At 37.4% G+C, this 18769-nt stretch overlaps 1 pseudogene; it reads right to left on the reverse strand.

The window, feature by feature from the left end:
• Nucleotides 1–15839: 15839 nt before the first annotated feature.
• Nucleotides 15840–17763, reverse strand: LOC136706619 (uncharacterized; annotated as a pseudogene).
• Nucleotides 17764–18769: the final 1006 nt, after the last annotated feature.

The following is an 18769-nucleotide window of genomic DNA, read 5'->3' on the forward strand; positions in this document are numbered from 1 at the left end:
GGCACTTTCTTGTTTGTTTTCCCCTTCCATGTGGCTATGTCTGTCTGTCATTGTTCATATCTCCGCCCTAGCTCCACCTTGTTTCTGCTTCCTCGTCATTTTCCCTCATTATCTGTGTCAGGTGTCTCTTGTTTGTTCACATATATAAGTTCCAGTGTTGTCACTTCCCGTGATCGGTCATTTGTTTTGTTATGTTTTGTTGTGTTTTCGTCCTTGTTCTTGCTCGTCTCTCTTGCTCCTTTCATGCCCCATTCGTGTTTACCCTCTAGCGCGTTTCTCGTTTCTCGTTCTTGTTCGGTCTCTTGCCTGTTTCATGCCCCAGTCCTATAGTGTTGTTTCGTGCTCTTTTTCTATGTTATTTCATGTTTCTTGTTAAGTTCGTTTATTGTGTTATCTATATAATAAATCATCTGTGTTGTAGCGAGTGTGTCCGCCTCCGTAAGTCCTCTCATCACGCCCCTGTGACAACGAGCATTTGTAATGCTTTTAAAAATCCCCTGTGTAAGTTTCAGGACTGTCATTGTATTGGGGAAAACACGTTATCGCTTCCCTAAAAGTAGCTCTTTCTGGGTCTGCCACCTTAATACTGATTTCATTACTGATACTATTATCTACTTGCCAGTGATCTGACAAAAAGCTCTCAACACAGGGCTGTGTTTCCCCAAGCAACTACATTGTAGGACCATTGCTGTCACAACTTCAAGACCAATGGGAGTGAGTGATCATTTTCTGAAGGCCCAAAATCACTGCACACTTTTCTCTTAATCTCACTCTATTATTAGTTAATGATCAGGTCTGTCTGTACCTGAATTAGTAGCTTTATATTGAAAAAGAATGCAAACAGGGCTCTATGAATTGTGTTAGGGAACAATGATATAGACATGTCAAGTCATTTGATGAGTACTGTCAGCATTCAAGGTCCGTTCAGCTGTTATACTAACCAAACACAAACAAGCCACTGTCTGTTTGATCTCCAACTGTACAAGTGCCCTCTGAGTTGCAGTTTACGAATATTGTGCTCTGTGTGAGCTGGGCTCAGACCTGGAAGCTGATGAAATCCACTATCTTTAAAAGCATATGATTTCCTTAAATGCATTGGGAATAAATGATAGAAAGATAATATACATGCATCTTACTGCTGCTTTGTTTATTATTGGAAGATACCAGTTCAGTCTTCATTGCAACTTTATTACAAATTGGGAGCCCTGTCTGGTGCCTACCAACTCCACCCTGTCACGGATGCAAACCTTATCACAAGCTTCCAAAAATGTGTCTTTAAGAAAACCACATCCAGTGGCTCAGTGATGTCGCTTTTATGTCATCGAACAGGAGAGGGTGTGAAGTACCGCAAATAACATCACTTCTGTGAATTGGTCACAACTCATCAGCCAAAGGATGTTGTGGTGATGCAAGTCCTTGACTGTTCTATTGATATTTTTTTTCTTCGTAGTAACCAAAGGATTTCCGTGGTTTGATTCAGGTGTGTTTTAATATCATCACTACATTCCACAGATAAAAGAAGTTTTATGAAGAACAGTCAAGGCCGAGACAACACAGTTGCTGGAGGATGAAGTTGGCTGCTTATTTGAATTTTCTCATCCACGTTCAGTGATGGAGGAGATACGTGCAGGCATTTGGTAAACACCAGAATATTACTGCTGCAACCTTTAACTTAGAAATTCAGAGAAGTTGTTGAATGAGATTTTACCACTGTCACAGCTCCAACCAATACACACTTAAAAAGTAAAAGTGCTCATGAGAATGTTGTACAGTGGTACCTCGCTACTTTGCGGTTCGCTTTTCATGGACTGTTTTGCGGGTTTTTCAATAAATCTTAATGTAAAGTTATTAATGTATATAATTAATATATAATTAATATACAGTCGCTTGTAGCGCTACTTGCCGACGTGAGATTGTAAACAACACATGAGAATACTGCTCTGTATCCCAGTTGTTCGTGCTCAGCTACACCTCTCCACTCTTAAAATAGTGTAATTAATAGTGTACAACTACTAAAATAATGTATAAATATTAAAATAAATATAGCGTCCCTACTTCGCGGATTTTCACTTTTTGCAGGTGGTCCTGGTACGTAACACCCGCGATAAGTGAGGGACCACTGTATACACTAAATAGTTCAATAGTAAATACATGGAAAATGCATAAATCTCCATTACCATCCCCATTTTTTGTGGCAAAAAAGTGGAGTTCAGCATTTTCTTAATTTTCACACTTTTATTTTTTTCATTTTTTTCCAAAAGAAAAGGTAAAATATACATTCTTCCATGTGGTTCACCTCTCAGAAACACATGTATTATGTAGAATTCCAGATTTCCCACTGGTAAACAGAAATTCATTATCAGTGCTGTTTTTTTTTTTTTTTTTCAGTTTCAAACAGCACTCAAACATATAACTGGCTTTATTTACGTTGGAGTATTTTTGACTCTTGGTCATGTTTTTCTTGCAGTATGAGCTATGTTTGTAAGTATAATAGCAGAACAGCACTATAATAATGACAAAGCAGTGAGAACAGATTATAGCCAAAGGGCCACAGAAAGTATGTTGATAGGAGGGGCCAGGTATCAGAGACTAAGTTGGTTAAACTGAAACTGGTGCAGAAATAAAGCAGTCCACAAAAAAAAGTATTTGTATTTGTACGGCTCTGAATTTGATACAGATTAATATATGTGTCAATAGTATAATGAGAAACTAGAAATGTCATTTTAAAATTGTCTTTCAATTGTCATTCATTGTCTGTAACAGGTTCAGGGTCGTGATGGATCTGGAGCCTTCCCGGAATCACTAGGCTCAAGGCTAGAGCACACCCTGGATTGGTGCCAATCCCATTCACACCCATGGACACTGTTGAGTAGCCATTCCACCATCCAATGTGTGTTTTAATCCACAAGAGAAAAGTGGAGCACCCGAAGGAAACCCACACAGACACAGAGAGAACACACAAAACTCCTCAGTTTGAGCTGTGTGACAGTGACACTACCTGCTGCGCCACCGTGCTGCCCTTGTATTATAACATGATTAATGCCATACATTCCATGATGTTGGTAGTATTTTTATTAATTTTAACAACTCCACTGACCACATATTTGCCCTTTTTAACTGATGACAGACTGTAGTCTGTCTGCTGCTCTGTATAATTTGTAGGTCCCTTTTCACCCTGTTCTTCAAGGGTCAGGGCCCCCTCATGTCTGCTGTGGTGTTTTTAAAAACCTCAGAATCACTGCTGGTCTAAGAACAGTACTCAAACTGTGCCAAATCTAAAAGGTGGATCAGTGAGGTATGTGTATAACAGAGTCGACAGTGTGTGAGAACAGTGTTCAGAAATTTAAGCACAACACACTAACACATCACTACCATCTGTAATGTTATGAGTTATATTTAAGACTTGCCATCTTTTGTGTTTACTAGAACTGCTGTGGCCCTGGTGACCATCTGTACTGGTTGGGTGCATATTATTTTCAGTTTAACAGATTTGAAACTGCACCCAAGGTGTTTGGCCTCGATGAGGAGTCAGTCAAACTTAAAAAACTGAATAGCAGTTTCTTGGACTTTGATTGAAACATGGTCACACTGGGTTTGTGTCTGTGATTTTTTTGCATATGATACCCCATTCATTTCAAAGAGAAGGTATGTGCACACCAATTCCATGTGAATATATTTTTGTCTGCAAAGTTTCATGTTGAGTTCAACTTTGGTGAGCTTTGACACATGAATTCACATCCCTGACTCATAGCACTGCTGCTCTGACAGTGTGACCTTAGATGTCCATACAGTCTCTGCTCCATCTGAGCCAACATTGGGACATCGCTGACTGTTGCGGTTTCAAGAATGGAACTATTATACAATTTTTTGTGCAATTTACAAAATACAACACAAGCAAGTGTCACAGTCCTTATTTCAACCTGCTGAAATAATGTGGAAAAACTATTTACAGTGCTGATTTTTGGCCTTGGCTGTTTTGCAAGGCAAAGCTAAATGCAGAACCCAAGTGTGACTGGGGCTTTAAGCTTTTCCTTGAAGAAAATATTTCAGTGTGAGTGGTGAATCGCTATTTAAAATAATTTAATCTAAACTAGTCTTGGACTGTATCCTTAGATTTGACATGTACCTAATGTCCTTGTTGTATTCTCATATTATTTTTAACAGCTCTATATCTGTGTGTGTGCAGTATGAGTGCTACAATTTTATTTAGGACCAATAGTGCTCTCTTTTCTTGTTGCAAGATGGATCAGTCACATGTAAACATGTATTTATCTTGCAAGCCACCATATTTTTCATAGTATGTCACAAATTTTTCTAAAGTTCATAACTCATAATTTCTGTTTTATCACCCTTTGGAGATAGCAGCTTCCTTTTACATTCTGAGAATAGTTTATGAAAATTGTATGAATAGAAATACTTTAAAATTGACTGAAATTAAAGGTTATGATATTAACTTTTTAATATTTTTCCTGTTTGGAGGTTCCTTTACTTCAACAAAAACAACAAGGCAATAAAAAACAGGTAGTGAGTTACCACAATGAAAACAACAACCCAGTTTAGCTCACAGGCCACTGCTCCGTGTTATTTAGTGAAGCAGCAGTTGATACCTGTCTTGTTTCTCATGTGAAACTTCTGGAAACTTCTGACCACAGAGATGCGAAAGCTACGGAGGGGTGGTCTGTTGGTTCTTTCCATTCCATTTTAACACCTACAGGTTAACCGCAGGCAAAGCTCAGCGGCTTGCAGTTAGCACCTAGCCCCGGCCTCCGCAAACAAACATGAGCAGCAATTTCAGCAGCAGATGCATGAGCACCTCTCTGCACCATAGTTAATTCAGAGAAAAAAATATGAATGTAAATTACAGAAAGAACTTGTGGCCAGCTGTAAATATTTTACAACTAAATAAGAACGTGTTTATGATGAGAGAAAAGACTTAATTAATATTAACTGACATTGTTTTAGGTGAATTTCCATATAGAGTAATATTTGTAGCCCATGTGCAGAGACTATGTAGAGATTCCAAAATAGAATTTTCCGTAATGTTGTTGTACATGCATATTCATATTATATATATATATATATATATATATATATATATATATATATATATATATATATATATATATATATATATATCAGTGGTGACACAATGCCACAGCCATTGTCACACAATGTCATGGCCTTGTGCTCTCTCTGGTGGGTTGGTTTACCCTCTGTCTCTCTTACCATTCACCATAATGGTAGCCAGATGTCTGTTAGTGAACATAACAGAAATAGGTATTAGGTGTTCTTCTCCAAGCATGTTGAACCATTAATTTTTGTTGTTATTTGTGTCTGTTCCACAGAATGTGTCAGCTGGTTGCACATGAGCTAGACATTGGGGGGCTAAAGGGTGGAATTTACAGTGACTAAATTGAGGAGGGGGTGGGAGCAATATAAAAGTAGATTTGAAAGTGTCTATTACAGAAAGTAAGGCTGTATTATTGCCCATGCTCATGCCCTAGAACAACTCTAGATATGTGAATAAATTTATCTGATTTTTTTTTTCTTTTGCTTATTTTTACATTTAAAAATGAATACAACATCCCACAGAATGATAGGCAGGCATGAAAGGGTTAAAACACAAGTGAAGTGTAGGCTTTGAGTTTGCATTGTCATTGCAGGCTTACTCATGCTGGAGTCTGTCACTTTCAGTGGCAAAACCCACAAAGCTGCAAAGCATTCTTCACTTTATTTTTTCAGTCTCTTTCACATTGATTTTCCAGTTTTCAGCAGCAGAGGGTGGTAGTGATCTTAGAACCAAGTCAGCAGCGGTTACACCACAGAGGACATGCCATGCTTTGACCTCTCGACCTTGTGCTCATTTCTGAGTTTGCTTTAGTAAACGTCTTTTTCTGTTTTGTTTTATTTTAGAGCTGAACGTCTGAACTTGTTTATTAAAGGTAATATTTTTTTAAACTCAAATAAGATTAGAATTGGTTTCCTTTCCTGAATGAACCGGTTTATGCGTCCCTCACATGGGGCTGGCTGTTTTTTTAAGCATTAGTTTATTACAGAACGTTGTTTTTCCAGCTAGCTCTGTTTAACACAAATTATTCAATATAATGTATTTATGTAAAAAAAAAGCTTAAAAGCTTTGCACACTACAGCACCTACTGTCAATTAGTCTTCAAACAAAAATCTGCCAGACTGGAAACTTAATTTTGGTTGATGTTCGTTACCTCAAATGCTAGAATTGTGTGCACTTTGTGGTAGAATACAGATTTTTTTTTTAAATGTCTGCTATGTGCCTTTTAATAACAAACCCTCCACTGCCTTGTATTTGTCCAACCTCTTTCTCTCTCATTGCAATAAAGCAACTTTTGGAACTTTATTCCAAAGCCGTTAAATGTACTGGACCTTAGAAATGACACATAAGTGTATTTCAGTTTAAACAACGGCTTTGACAGTGTTTAGTCATAAGAAGAGTGATCGGTCAGAAGTAAATAGGGTAGGGTATTTTTGTCTGTGGTAATGGAAAATCAAGTCTTTGGTGAGAAGAGCGCCCTTGTGGTTTTGCAGCACAGAAGCTGTGAAAAAGCAGTAGAGGGTCATTTTTATAGACCAAAAGCAACCTGTCAAACCAAGACACACACCCACACACAGTCAGATGCATTCAGGCTTTTTAATTATGTTGTTTAATTATGATTAAGATTATGGGGGTCTGTGGTTTATTTGCATCATATTCATGCTTGGTCAGTTATTAGCCTGGGTGGGAAATCAAACCCCCATTGTGAATAATGCATCACACTTTTAATAAAATAAGATATATTTCATTAATATTTTATAACATTTTATTTTAAACTTAAAATTTAAATAAATAAATAAATTAAAAAATAGTTATGTTTTTTTTTAAATAAACCAAAAACATTGTGTGTGGTTTGTAAATGTGATGGTATTGTGGTGTGTTGATGCGCTGAAGTTTACTCCAGCTTGTCTCTGTGTGTTCTGAGCTGCTGCTTCCTGTTCCACTCTCCACAGGAAATGACAAGCCCCGTGCTGTCTCCACCTCTTTGCTGATGTACCTCAGTGACTCCACCTCTTTACTGAAGACCCTCACTGACTTACACCTCTTTACTGAAGCCTCTTACTGTCTTCACCTCTTTAATTAAGCTCCTCATTCTCTCCAAATTTTTCATTGAAACCTTTCACTACCCTTCTGGGAAGATATCCGCTTCTCTACATTCCAGTTTTGGAAGGCTTTACCTCTTTAGTTGACACTTAGAGCATGGTGACTTTAACCTCATGTGGAGCTATTCCAGAACACCCCAATTTAGTGGTGATGTTCTATGAAAATTATACCAACTGTGTACAACTTAAGCAATATGTGCACTTTAAAGTAGCAGAAATCCCATTAAAAAGAGGCATATTAAGAACTGTATTTAAACATTTTTAATCTCCATCTCTGTGTGATTGTACAAAACTATATGCCCTGTCCATGGTGCTGAAATCTCCCCCCTCAAGGCTGCTAGGATCCCCAAAGGTTATGCTCCCCCTGATTTCAGTGTGATTCTTATTGTGTAATTATTGGTAAACAGCTTTCATTACAAATTCAACTAAAATAAGAATTGGTTGCTTATTTGAAATAATTCTCTGCAAAATCCAAATATATATATATGGATATATATCACATAATGGGTCCTTAGCACTAAAAACTTGACATGGACGACTCTGACCAAAGTCAACACTTGATAAATGTAGGCCCAGAGAGATGACTCTGCATAGAACTGAGATATAGATTTCACCTTCTGCAATACAGTTTCATGTTGCATTTCTAGATGCAGCAGAAGATTGTCAAATGAAAACATTTTTCCTAATTATTCCTGATCCTACATGGCTAAACTATTATTAAATTTTGATGCAGGATGTAGCATGATATTTTCTTATGCAGTCATCTCAGGGCTCAAAAGTTACTCACATCAGTAGTGTCTGACCTTTTCTTATTGAGACCCAGGTTTCTCGAGTTTCCCGAATCTTTTCAAAATTCTTGTACATGAGCAAAGACCTAAATACTTTACAAATGAGAAATGTTCTTTTTGAACTGACTGAGCCCTTGGTGTGCTCATTTTATAGCCTCCTGCTGATAGAGGCAACTTTCAGTGTAACTTGAATATTCAATAAACTTTTAACTCCTTGTTCACCCCAATCGCAGTTGGAGTTTGCTGATGGTGTCATCAAAAGGCAATCTAGCTGGTCAGAGAAACCATTGAAAACCTTTATTTTGTAAGTTTGTCAGAATTAAATAAATGTCTTTAACTTTTTTATGAAGAGGGTTAGCAAAACATTAGAAACATAACCTTATAAAATTAATTGATTCTTTAATTTCCTGCAGCGGTTTTATCCATTTCAAGGTTATGGAGAGTCTGAAGCCTGTCAGGGCACCAGTCCACACAGACACAGGAAGAACACACACTACTCACAGACACAGCCAGTGGTGAGTTTTCAGCCCTCAACCCTAGAACGCCTAGTTGCCTCTTTATGTTGAGTTTTGAATCACAAACTACCCCCTAGTCATCCCAATGGTGTTAAATGAAGTTCAACCACTACAGAGAATACTGCTCTGCATTACAACTCAATGCTGGGTGGTTTATATGCCTCTAGTTCATGCTTTACATTGGGCATGTTGACGTTGGGTTCATCTGCAGCTGAACCAGAGCCTTCCATTTTTTTTATTTCCTCCCCCAAGCATCTATTTGCAGATTATACAAGCTTTGTGTGCAAATCTGAACGTTGCACAACTTGATGTGATCTTTCTCTAATGAGAAATAAATGATTCTCATTATCAGAGTTGTCGGCAAAATTTGGACTTGTACTGTGTCATTAAGCTGACGTCTGGCTGCAGTTCTGAAGTGCGCCTCTAGAGGGGCGTTCTTGTAAAAGAATTAAAAGTGGCATGCAACGCTGCACTTAGATACTATTGGTGAGAGATGCAAAGCACATCATAATAATCTGGACAGGGGTCCTCTATTTTAAATTTCAGGTCTGACACCTTATGATGTAATGGAATGTATAGGTATAGGTAGGTGCAAGGGTGTGGATATATTATGTTCCATGATGTTCTTAATCAACAATAAGTTATGAAGATTGTTTTGCATTATTTATCAATATTAAATTATGAAATATAATTGATCAATTATCACCCATTTTAAGGATTGTGTTTTACAGATTAGAGCTGTGTGAACTACGAAGCTGTGTTTCACAATTTTCACTCTGAGTTCAGTGAGAGATTTTCTGAAGATCTGTAGAGGTGTAAAAACCACAGAGCCATCTCACTGCTTTTTCCATTTTAGTTCACACCCTCAGCTTGATATAAAAAAAACGTGATGCGCTATATAACCACAGGGTTGTGGACATCTGCTTCTGAAATTAAAACATGCAGTAATGGCCTCCACTCTTCTGCTAAGGCTTCGCCCAAGAACTTATTCTATTAGGATTTGATTGCATTCAGCTGTGAGAGAGACAGTGACAGTTCTAGTGCTACACAGCTCAACTATGAAGGGCATTGGTCATGATGACCTTAAGCACGTGCAGCTGCTCTAGAGTGTGATCATACCATTTCTCTCCGTGTTTAATATCTATAATACAATTCAAAATTGATCCACAACTTTATAAGAGAAGGACAATTGACCACACATAGCGAAACTAAACTGATTTTTAGACACTGTTTAAAAAAAAACAAACAAAAAAAAACTTGTTCCAATAGTGACTATAGTCCACACAATCTGTCTAATATACATTACAGTTACTGGACAATACTGGACACAGCAGTATTTACAGGTGTTTGTAATGCTGTGACTGGTGAGTGGTTGATATATTGATATGAGGATAAAAAGGGGAAAGTAGTTTAAAGAATTGTGACGCTAGCAGTGATCATCTGATAGAAGGAAAGTTAATTTAAGGATACAACTTTAAATACTACAGTATGTTTTAGAACATACTAACATAGTTATGGATGTTTATTGAAGATGAATATTAATCAGTCGTCTCTATCAAGTGTTTCAGTGTTTGTGACGTTGCTTGTTGTTTTCAGTTAGTATAAAGAAGGTGCTTTTCAGTCTGGTGACTGGAAACATGGCAAAGTGCATCATGTGGTTTAGATGCATCAAACCATGGTAAAAACCGAGCTGAGATGGTCAGTGTTGTGGGTGGAAACACTCAAACCAGGGTGTGTCCTAATGAGGACATGCACGCACCACTCTGCAGACACAGAGCTGCCCATTGCCTTTTATCTTTAAAGAGTAAAAAATACATGCGAACTCTCACGTTCTACTGGACTTACATTCACGGCAATAAAATATTTCACAAAGCTATTTAAAATCATTCCCGGACAGATTCATACTGTCATGTTTCATTTGTATTCACAGCAAGATTAACATCAGAATATTATTTTGATAATCCAATATTTTATATTGTGAATCACAATTAAATCTTGAATTTTATTCTAATCTAATAATTAAAAATCTAATGCTATTTTGATCAACAAATAACTACAATTTGAATAGTATATTGATAATTGTATTTAAAATTAAATAATATTTTATTTATTTATTATTATTATTATTATTATTTTGGGTGTGTTATTATAGAAATATATTAAAACTGTCATTCATAATTTTATTCCTATGTCTAAAATATCTCACATGAACTGAGTGAGTAGGTTCACTCAATTTTTCTTTCACAAAACAATATAAAATTGTTCAGTAACAGCATGAATATTGTCACAAAAAATACAAACCAAGGGTGAGGGCAGCGCACATATAAAACCTCAAATTTATTTAAGCTGTGACAGAATATATACTGTCGTTTCGGCCTCAGAGCAACAAATAAAATCTCAATTTAAAAATTTGATTATTTAATTTAAATTTAAAATTATTAAAATTATTATTATTTAAATTATTAAAGTATTTAATATAAAATATATATATAATTTTTGTATTTATTTTTTAGTCATTTATTTTATATATATATATATATATGGAAAACGTGCGAGCGTACGGCCTGAGCGACTCTGACAGCGGCTTAGTTCTGATGGTTATAATGTTGTGGTCAGAGCATTTCCAAACGGCAGGTTTTTTGTTGTCAGAATATGATTATGTTTGAGTGTTCCCAGGGTGCAGTATTTATTATTTATCAAAATTATAAAAAAATAAATAATAAAAACAGCAGGTGAATTAGCGACATGCTCATGGGCCTTTTTACAAGACCTGCCTTTTGGAGATGCTCTGACCACAACATTATAACCATCAGAACTAAGCCGCTGTCAGAGTCGCTCAGGCCGTACACTCGCACGTTTTCCAACATCAATTTCAAAATCTGACTGATGTATACCACCCCTTGTCAGGTCCCACTTAAACAAGAAAATCATTGTTATTGACTTCACTTTTCATTGGTTTTAATATTGTGGCTGATTAGTGTATTCGTATTTTAAATGGTTTATCATGATTTTGGGATGTGATTTAATCTGTATGATGCTGTTATTCATCCATATATAACATAATATAATCATTGTGTTTTTTTAAATACATTTTTCAAATTCACTGGAGACGATTTTTTCTGGAAAAAGATTTTTATTTTAATTCCAGCCTCGCTTTTATATAATTTGACTGATGTTACTAACATGGCACGGAGAATGTTAGTGGCATCTCTCATGGCGTGTGTTTATAGTGGAGTGTGTTTATAACTGATTAGAGTGTGTTTCGTTGATGTGGATGTGTGGTGTGTAAACCTGAATGGTCGTATTGATGCGCTGAAGTGTACCCCAGCTCATCTCTCTGTGCTCTGAGCTGCCTCTTCCTGTTCTCCTCTCCACAGGAAACAACAAGCCCCTCACTGTCTCCACCTCCTCTGTCAAGCCTCTTGCTCCATTGCCTTATATAGATATAACGCTGCTGCTTTTATCCAGCAGCTTGCTGTGTGTTGTGTGTTAGGCCTGAACAAGGTCAATGGCCTAGTGTTAATAAAATATGATGATAAACAGAAGAAGGGCCTTCATATAATCTGCAGACCTGTACAGAGAGTCTGTCATTTAGCAGGTGCCTGTCGAAGATCAGATTTGGTAGAGTTAAATTCAATATTTAAACAAAAATGCCTACTTTAGAGGTCTGATAAATTGTTAGTTCACTCAGGTCAGACACAGCAAGAGATGTTGTTTGTAAGGCCCCAGGTACACAGAAGAAAAAGGTGTGAAAATAAATGTGGTCTTGACAAGCCATGGCTTTTAAACCACCGAACCAGTTTCAGAAGCCGCTCTGTGTGTTCAAACCTACACAACACTTCCTCCTGCTTTACCGATGAGGTGCTGTGCTTAGTCATTTGAAGCCTCTCTCAACTTTGATGAGACTCTATCTTTATCTCTTCCCCCTATTTTTGTACTTCTTTTATTAGTCCTGATAAGACATTTACATCCTTGTACATATCTGATTCAAGGATGGTTTGAAGCACAGCCTAACTATAGAAGAAAATTAATTAGACTTGCTGTCAGGGGCATAGCTAGGGCAGGATGAGGGCTGGGCAGGTTTGAGGTACCTCAAAATAACTGTATAAACGTTCAAAGCATCAGTAGCTTTGTTTTGAAAGGAGGAACTAGCCCAAGAAAAGTGGGCAACTCCACTACTACTGCTGCTATAATCACTGATGCTGCTGTTACAAGAGATTTTCCAGATTAACAGGAGATTCTTGTTCATCTGGGCTTGAGGGAATCGGGTGAACATGTTATGCAAGGCTCAGCCAGTGAGACCTTGTCAGCTGCAGGTTGAATTAAAAGTGGTTAAAATGTCTCTGCTGCTGCAGTAGTGATAAAGATTTGGGCTTTTTTTTGTGAGAAACATGAGAGTTCAATAGTAAGTGTCAGCTCTTTCAGTTCCCAAACAGTTCTTCATTCAGAAGCCTTGTCAATATTTTGGTGGTTTTCAGAGACGGGGTAGGGCTGGAACTCATGGGGGAGCTCCCAGAGTGCACCGCTGCTCCACCTGTTTAAAGTTTAGAGGTTTAGACAGACACAGTTTAGGTGTGTCTGTGGTTGTTATTGGTGTTGAATGTGTTGTTGTGGTCTCAGTGTCAGCCAGAAGGGAGTCTGCTAGCATGAGATGCCCCTGCATCTCACTATACATCAAGCCAATATACTGCCTCTTCCCTCACTTCCCTTTCTGACCTGTGCCCTTTCAAGGGCTCAGTAAAAGTTCCTTGGTCACAGTATGGCTCTGTCTCAGTTACCCACCTCCAAGGCCAAAAGATTGGTGTCAGAATTGGGATGGTGCCCCTGTGCATGGGTGGTCGCTGAATCAGTGGCACATCTCTGTGTGGTGCTGCAAGGAAAAGCCTCCTGAGCACTAGTGTATTTACAGCTGGAGTTTCAAGGAGCTTGGGCAGAGCTCACGGGAGCCTTGGGGTGCTGTTTTGGACCGAGCAGTGTGAGAGGCTACTGCGAGGCGAGTGTGCCAGTGTGTTAGCCACAAAGATAGCTCAGTTAGTCTGCAAGGCTTTCCTAATGTTCCTGAGGGAGAAACAGAAATTTGGTATTAGAACAATTTCTCAAAATGCTAATGTGCTAAGGGAGGACTTACAGTAGCATGTTCACCAACAGCACAGGTTATCTGTAGGTCATCCTTTCGCTTTAGAGGGTCATATGCCGAAGGGGCAGAACTCATCCTCGGGAAAGAGCCAGAGCAGCGCGCAAGATCAAATAATGGCTAAAACCTCTGTTGCTTACTTTTATACTGATATGATTAAAATGAGGGGGCGGCACGGCAGAGACACAGGTAGCCACACCGCTCCAGGGACCTGGAGGTTGTGAGATTAAGTCCTGCACCGGGTGACTGTCTGTGAGGAGCATGGTGTGTTCTCCCTGTGTTTGTGTGTGTTTCCTCCGGGTGCTCCAGTTTCCCCCCCCATGCTCCCATGGTCCAAAAACACATATTGGTAGGTGAAATGGTGACTCAAAAGTGTCCATAGTTGTGAGTGTGTTTGTGTCGCCCTGTGAAGGACTGGCGCCCCCTCCAGGGTGTGTTCCTGCCTTGTGTCCAATGATTCCAGGTAGGCTCTGGACCCACCGCGACGCTGAACTAGATAAGCAGTTGCAGACAATGAATGAATGGTCTGGAGTGCTTACATTCTTTTTAGAACTGTGCTGTTTGTACATTGAAAGTAAAATATGCACAGCTCTTTGGAAGTTTGAATCATGAGTTTATTCTTCACTGATTGTTTTACAGTGTTACAGACTCAAGACTCTCATTAATGTGGTGTATTATAGCTGTGAGGCATTCTGTGATGGGTTCTGATACTAGGTCACATTGCAGAAAAAAAACAGCAGTTGTTTTATGCATTGGAATAAATACTCTAGATAATAACATATGCAACCATTGTCTTTGGGGGTTTAGGAGCCTTGCTCAAGTGCACATCAGCCATTCCCAAAATTCCTGAGGAATGAGCCAGCAACTTTCCAGTACCAAGCCTGGCCCTCTAACCATTAGGCAGCTGTAGCACCTTGAACCAAGCAGGAGCACCTTGTAGTCTGACAGTTAAAACATTTAGTTCCTTTAATGCTCTTTCGCTGCTGGACTGAGAATAGTCCACCAGCTAAAAATATCCAGCCAACAGGGTCCTGATGAAGGACTAGTAGATGAACAAAACCAACTGTGCAGCAACAGATGAGATCTTGCCTCTGACATTTTCACTGTACAGGTTGGATTTACAGGTTTGGTGTCTAATAGAGTGGACAATGAGTCCAGTAATGCTGCTATGTGTAATCCACTCACACCATTCCCACTCAAACGTACACATCGACGTACACAAGTAATGGATGCCCTGGGGTAGCTTTGTATGGCTCTTGACCATTTGAAGAAGGGGGTGAAAGGTGGCACAGCCGGTAGTGTCGCAGTCACACAGCTCCAGGGACCTGGATGTTGTGGGTTTGATTCCTGCTCTGGGTGACTGGGGGAGTTGGTGTGTTCTCCCCGTGTCCGTGTGGGTTTCCTCCGAGTGCTCCGGTTTCTCTGTATTTGTCTATTTTAATGTGTTGATATATTGATATAAATACTTACTAAAATAATTCATTATTTTATATACCTGAAAAAGACCCAATGCAGAGGAACACAATGCATGCAAAAAATAAACAATACAGACATTTATATTTCATAGCATTTATATTACATAATAAAAAAAAAAGAAAAAAAAGAAAACTAGGAACATGTAAAAAGCAGAATGTTTTGAAAAGTCAGTGTTTATTTTTGCAGGTGGGGATAGAGTTAACATTAGCACAGAGAGAGTATATTCTAGCACTACAATTACATTTTTCTTAAAGTACTATAATGGCTTTTAAATATAAAATAACTCACAAAAAATAAAATAAATATACATATAAGAAACTAAATATTTCTTCACAATTATCATCAATGCTTTTAAGCTCTTTTGATACTATGTAAGACATATAATGTAATAACATCATGGGGTTTTTACCATACACTTCTTGTAATTTAACCAAACATTTGGTCAGAGAGACGGGTAAACCTCCACATCACAGCCGAGGGAGGGAGTCTTGCTCTTTGCTGGTAATAAACTATTGATTTGATATTGTTTCAATAGGGAAAGTGCCAGTAGGAGAGACATAAAAATGAGCTTTTTCAATATAAAATACAGCTTTTCACATGAAGCTTTATAATTGGGACTTAAATCTATTTATGATTATTCAGTTTTTAGTCACATACTGTGATAAAATGTTAGCTAATGATAATTGAAGTCAATTTTAATATAGTCTAGAAAGATTTTATTAAGTAATAAAAAATTACATTGTAATCAGTTTCTAGTTAGCTTTCATACTTGACCTGTGAATAAATGTCTTGAGTTTCCTTAACTCTGGATGTTCTGGAGGGAGGTGGTTTCTTAGCAAAATTCAGAGCTGCATAGTTCAAGGCATCTTTCTCTTCAGCCTGACAGGGAGTATTACAAGCCATGCATTTTCATACTGTAAACTAAACATCAGTGGCAAAATGGTATTCTTGAATACAACAGTATTAAATGTTATTTTATTAATGATTAGAACATTAATTGAATTATAAACGTAAATCAGTATATCAGTAAATAATGCAGACCTTATTTGCATGACCTGGATGATAATTGAAAGAACCTAAAAATCATAATGTTTGGTTACTTTTCATTGTTGACAGTTTGTTGGAGATTTTATTAAACTCTTACTGCACAAAAGAATATATTACAGGGTCAAATGGAAACTGACCTGTTTGTTGGTTCTTATGGAGCAGAACAGCCAGAACCACAATCACAAAAACAGAAATCACGTTGAATACTGTCAAAGTAGCAACAATCCAAGTAATATATCCTAAAATGATAAAATCATATAATACATATATTGCAAAAACAAATGTGTGTGGACATGAGCTCATCCAGAAAATGAAATTAAAAAGATTTTATTAATCCCAATGTGTTAAAATAATACATTAATCAGTCATTAATAGGCCATATATATCCAGTACACATTCTGATTTTAGTATATGTCATTAAGTACATATGAAAATTTCTTCAGAAATTAATGACATAATTACCTTTTTATACAGAATGAAGCTCTATTAAAATGGTTTACCTGTAACGTTGAGTTTAGTCCCGTTCCCAAACAGTATCTGTCCACACACAGCCACAGCACAGTAGTAAGTTCCAGCATCAGAGAGACTGAGGTTGGTCTTGGGGAGTTTGTAGACACAGCTCTGTGTAGGAGAATCAGTCTCAGAACTCCTGCTACACTGACTGTTAGTGTCTCCATGAGTGTAAATGATTCCTGGAGGAGATTCTCCTGATCCATGTCTCAGCCAGTACACACTGTGTTCTCCTGAACAGCTCAGAGCAATCATCTGTACTGAACACTGAAGTGTGATGGACTCCCCGCTCTTTACATCTACTTCAGTCAGATCATGCTTTTTGGGCTTTTCATCTTAAAACAGTAATAAATGTATTTATTTGATAAAGAAAATAAAAAAAGTAAAAATCTTTGCAAAACATTTTTATTCAAAACTTGACTCTAATTTCCACTGTCATTATTTATGTTAACAATTAAAATGAGTATAAAAAATAATGCAGATGTGACATTTGTTATTAATTTGGAACCAGTGTAAGCATTTGAATTGGGATTAACTGAAACTTGAATTGAGTCTTTCAAAGCAAAACCTATATATATATATATATATAAAAAAGAAACCTCATTGTTACCTGAATAGAATTGTTACCTGAAAAAAGCAGAAGTGTCCCAGATCCAAATACTGTGAAACTCCCCTTTGCTTTCACACAGAAATATATTCCTGCATCCCCTTCCACCGTCTTAATAATATTCAGATCAAATATTTCTTCATTTTCAGTCACTGTGAAGCGGTCTGTAAATGGTCGCGCTAATCTTACAATCCCATTCTCTGACACTCTCCCAACCAATTGAGGCAGCTTTCCAAGGCTCTGCTTATACCAGGCTAAATTCAGCTGCTTGCCTTTGATGAACTGCTGATCACATTTTACAGTCACGTTTTCTCCATAATTTACTGACTGCACTTGAAGCTCATCAGTGTCAAATGTTTTCACTGAAAAAAGTGATTAATAAATGGCTATTTAATAAACCAAGTTGTTAATATATAAAGCAAATTAATTACCATATTTTTGTGATAACTGTATGATAAATTAAATTTATGACTCACCAATTACAACAAGGCAAAAAGTGGCATAAGCTGAGATCATTGTTCCTGTAATGAAAGCAAGAAAGCAATGAATGTTCACCTCTAGGTAGCAAGAGAGACCATGCACCTTACATTCGACTTTTGTTGAATGATTGTGATTGGTTGGAATTTTTTTTTTTTTTTTAAGGACCCCACATGTCTGTGAGGATCTTTGACATAGAATTTTCCAGTAGCTGGCATTCTGAGAAGCGTTATTTAAATTTTAAGATGTCAGTGATAGTTGATTAAAGTTTAAGTTGATTAAAATTATCCTACTTAAAAAAAGTGAGATATACATAGACGCAAAGGCTAGAGTGCACATACCCGCACCTTATTTGCTATTTTTTATATTGCAGTCGTCTAGAAAAGAAACTAGCCGTTTATATAGGTACAAGGCAGATTACTTCATAAATGCATATTCCATTCATTGATGAAACCAAGCAATAGTTGCAGTAGGAAATATTTTATATTGAAAACTGAAATTTAAAGCAATAACATTTAACTTAATAACATTTAAACAAAGAGACTAAAATTAGAATGCATTTGTAAAATATCACTCAACTTATTTAGTTTATATAATATTTAATCTATTGGTGGCCTTTAAGCAATAGAACACAAGCAGCCGTGGACAGTCATTAATGGATGTGATGATGATGAGACCTGGTGCAGGTGATGAGACGAGTGACAGAGTTCTGTACTAGAAACCAGCAGGAAGTGAGTTGCAAAAATTCAAGCAGCTAACAATGAATGATGTTACTGCAGCAGAAAGAAAAATGGTCTTATATTGGCAATTTTACAGAAGTGTAATAAAGATGTTTGAGTCCAGGAGAATGCCTAGTTTTCATACCAAAAGTAAGGGAAAATTTTTTAAGCTGGCTGACTGAAGCTCTAGGTATAAGTGTGCTAATTGACCCTAGTGTTAGTGTATATATGTGTGTGTGTGTGTGTGTACATGTGTGCTTTCACTGCCACTGATCTGGTAAATGTTGAGGTACATTGTACAATGACAATAAAAAACAAATTTACTT

The sequence above is a fragment of the Hoplias malabaricus genome, chromosome 9, assembly GCF_029633855.1.
Source record: "Hoplias malabaricus isolate fHopMal1 chromosome 9, fHopMal1.hap1, whole genome shotgun sequence".
Classification (NCBI taxonomy): Eukaryota; Metazoa; Chordata; class Actinopteri; order Characiformes; family Erythrinidae; genus Hoplias; species Hoplias malabaricus.